Raw genomic sequence first — 4,334 nt, forward strand, 5'->3', positions numbered from 1 at the left:
TTTTCATATATTGAGAATGTTCAGCATAGCAAAAAAACCTTTGGTATTCTGAAATTTATATTGACAGTTCTTAAGCAAGTCTAGGTGGCCAATTTGTACTTCAAATTGTTTGCTATATTGAGGGGTTATCTGTGTGTTTAACAGTAAAAAATAAGCACTCTCTCTCAAATACGCTTTTTAATGTTCTTTAAAACTGTATTGTTTGATTTTAAACAAGTACAACAAATCCAAAAAATAAATTTAAATAGTTTGTTGTCATAGCAATCACAATCATATTAAATTACAAATATTATTAATTACAAGTATTAATTCCTTACAGATATAGTAAAATATAGTATGAAAATTTAAACAGAATAAATCTTTATTTATTTTAAATATAAATTTTACAATAATTCATAATTTATAATATGTTTTTACAGTTATCTCTATTACATTAATTAAATATGATAAAGAAAAGTTGAACCTAATTTTATTGTGCTTAATTAACATAGGGCTAATTAGTCCAAAATGAACATCAAGACAAATCAAACTCCGAATGCCAGTTTTTACAAAATTTAAAATTAAAATGGTCCCAGGAATATAAAAGTAAAGTAAAGTAGTTCACTGACCATTTATAGAAGAAAATATTGCATGCTTTTTGTCATAATGGAAATGTTTGTTAAAGGATTGTAGTGACAAAGTTCAACATCAATATTTTCTAAAGGACCATCCCTGTTATCAGTTACAGGTATCGTAGAGTAAAAAAATATAAAAAATTGTGTGTGTAGAGCAGATAACCTGAACAATTAAAAAAGAACATTATTTAAAATTGATTCTAAAATATGAACAAATATAGTAATGATTTAAAATAAATGTAATCACTTCTAGCTACTTACCATTGATTATCCACAAAGTAATTGTCATACATACATGTCACATAGCTGCTCTAGTGATATGTCAGAATGATGTCACACAACTCCTGTCTTTAAGTGCTCACAATCAGTTAAATCTATTAAACATGTAAAAAATAAAATGTCAGAAACATCAATGTATTCAAGAGTTACATAGAAGAGTTGAAAAAACAGCTATTTTTAATATAAAAATAAGCAAACAAACATTAAAATTCTAGTTAAGCTTCATTTTCATCAATTCATATATGTATTAATAAAAATTAAACCATATGCTAATAGAAATAAAAGAACTTCTTTAAAAGAAATGGTTTATTTAATTAAAATTGTTGCATTTTCTAAAATTTAACATTGAGTTTAGCAAAAATAAGTGTGTGAATTATAGCTTAGATAGAACTTCTGTTTGTATAAATCACATTCTAGATGTTAATTCAGATAAATTAAGTGTATTAGTGTGATTTGATTTGTGTAAAGTTGTGGATTTGAGTATTGCCTGTTGCTAAGTTATATACTTTATGAATGAGCAATGGTGTTAAGTTGCCCCAATTGAAAATAATTCTTAATAAGGAAATATTACAAAAATTATGTGAAATCTTAATTTATTATTATTATTTGTATATATTATTATTATTTGTATTATTAATATTATTTGTATATATAAAATCGATTAGTTCTTAAATTGGGGAAGAAATTGTTTTTCATCACAGTAATACAAGATAAAATTCAAATATATTTACTATACAATCACACAAAAAATTATAAATAATGCATCACATATATTGTTATTACATATTATTATATTATGATTATATTATATATAATATATAATAATAATAATATCAGAATTCTCAATAAAATATATTAAAATTAATATTATACATGGAATGGAATGGTATGTAAAATCAGTATAATAAGGGAACATTATTATTGCTAAATTTCAAAAAGTAATAATAAATTTAGTATGCAATTGATAAATAAGGGTTGATTTGATTTGGAATTAATCAATATCAATATTAAATACTTATATATGTAAAACTGTATAGGTGTATATACTATTTGACTATTGAATTGAAATAAAAAGCTAAGAATTAATTTTTTAAACTCATATTCTCCATATCCATTTCATGTACAGTGGATATCAGTACGTGATCATTTTTAATATAAAAATAAGCAAACAAACATTAAAATTCTAGTTAAGCTTCATTTTCATCAATTCATATATGTATTAATAAAAATTAAACCATATGCTAATAGAAATAAAAGAACTTCTTTAAAAGAAATGGTTTATTTAATTAAAATTGTTGCATTTTCTAAAATTTAACATTGAGTTTAGCAAAAATAAGTGTGTGAATTATAGCTTAGATAGAACTTCTGTTTGTATAAATCACATTCTAGATGTTAATTCAGATAAATTAAGTGTATTAGTGTGATTTGATTTGTGTAAAGTTGTGGATTTGAGTATTGCCTGTTGCTAAGTTATATACTTTATGAATGAGCAATGGTGTTAAGTTGCCCCAATTGAAAATAATTCTTAATAAGGAAATATTACAAAAATTATGTGAAATCTTAATTTATTATTATTATTTGTATATATTATTATTATTTGTATTATTAATATTATTTGTATATATAAAATCGATTAGTTCTTAAATTGGGGAAGAAATTGTTTTTCATCACAGTAATACAAGATAAAATTCAAATATATTTACTATACAATCACACAAAAAATTATAAATAATGCATCACATATATTGTTATTACATATTATTATATTATGATTATATTATATATAATATATAATAATAATAATATCAGAATTCTCAATAAAATATATTAAAATTAATATTATACATGGAATGGAATGGTATGTAAAATCAGTATAATAAGGGAACATTATTATTGCTAAATTTCAAAAAGTAATAATAAATTTAGTATGCAATTGATAAATAAGGGTTGATTTGATTTGGAATTAATCAATATCAATATTAAATACTTATATATGTAAAACTGTATAGGTGTATATACTATTTGACTATTGAATTGAAATAAAAAGCTAAGAATTAATTTTTTAAAATAAATCCTGTTATCAATAGATAGAAATTATAAATTCACTTTAAATTCTCATTGATAATTTTACAAGATTATATTAAGATTTCAACTCTCTGCTAATGTTTTTCTTAAATGTTTATAATTTATCTTGATATGAAATAAATATAATTTAAAGGAATAATTTATTCCAAATATTTTTCCAGACTTTTATAAGATATGGAAAAAAGTCTTATTCTCATCTGATTTAAATATGCTATTGTATTAGAATGAAAATAAAAATGCCTTACCTTTCTTTTCTTTTGCTTCTCGTTAATTTTTTGAGCACAAGAAGTTTCCAAAACGATTCCGTGTCTCTTTGGAAAGTGAATTATAAAATTTGAGAACGATACTTCTTCCTAGAATAATTTAAGAATTTAATTATTAAGAATAGAAAAATTAACTAATTAATTAATTAAATATTAAAATCATTTTCTGTTACATTACATTTATTGTTTCGTTGAAAACACTATACAACACACGATATACAAGCGAATATTATTTATAATCAGATTATTTAATTCGATGCTAAGTGAAAACAACCTTAAATATTTTTTATGAAAATTTAGGACTTTACATTTAATATTCTATCGACAATTATTCAATTTTGATCGCTTCTAAATAAAAAAACATTACATTACATGCGTTATTCGGGTTTATGTAATTCAAGTTTTTCGAAAAATCTCAAAACGGAGGGAAAAATAACTCACAATTTCTAGAAAATTTTCTATTTCAAGATGGCGTCGGAAATCGAACGAATTCGAATCGTCGAACGTGCGATAATTGCGTCACGCGTTACGTCACAAGTTCTACGTCAGAATATTAACTAATTGCAAATCTTTTCTTAAAATGCTAAAATAGTCCCTTTTTTTAATAAAATGTCGCTAAGATATTTGTAATAACAAATAAAATTATAAAAACGCATTCCGTATCCTTACAGGATACTGGTCGCAAATCTAAATTTAAAGCGTATCTAATTTAAATTATTTAATATTATTAATCGAAAAATATTAAGTTACCTACGTTACGCGAGTTTTCATTATTAAAATTTGTACGAAAAATGTTAAAATAGAGGGAGAAAGAACTCGCAATTTCCGGAAAACATTCTATTCCAAGATGGCGTCGGCAACAATGGGAAATGGAACGAATTCGAATTTGTCGTTGCAATGCGTCACGCGTTACGTCACGAGTTTTACGTCATAGATGTATTATTTCAAGTATTTTAATTGCATTTTTTACAGGAAAGTTACTTTTTAAACAAATTATTTTCCCTCGGATTTGGCAGAATATTTGTTAAATGTAAAACTTCGCTAAAAAGAAAATTTATTCAGATTACCTTAGAGGTGGTTGGGGTTTGATTGG

The 4,334-nt window shown here is 23.5% G+C and overlaps 1 long non-coding RNA gene across 2 annotated transcripts; it reads right to left on the reverse strand.

Moving 5' to 3' along the window:
- Window positions 1-421: 421 nt before the first annotated feature.
- LOC111637937 lies at window positions 422-4,105 on the reverse strand. 2 transcript variants are annotated; one of them, XR_002758761.1, is made up of 4 exons: window positions 3,992-4,105; window positions 3,224-3,331; window positions 876-988; window positions 422-777 (listed from the first exon to the last, which is right to left on the reverse strand). It is a non-coding gene; the product is annotated as an uncharacterized LOC111637937 (long non-coding RNA). The 2 variants fall into 2 exon arrangements; XR_002758762.1 differs by having other exon boundaries at window positions 3,996-4,077.
- Between the last annotated feature and the right edge of the window lie 229 nt (window positions 4,106-4,334).

The sequence above is a fragment of the Centruroides sculpturatus genome, unplaced genomic scaffold, assembly GCF_000671375.1.
Source record: "Centruroides sculpturatus isolate CEXI.00-Female unplaced genomic scaffold, Cexi_2.0 scaffold716, whole genome shotgun sequence".
Taxonomy (NCBI): Eukaryota; Metazoa; Arthropoda; class Arachnida; order Scorpiones; family Buthidae; genus Centruroides; species Centruroides sculpturatus.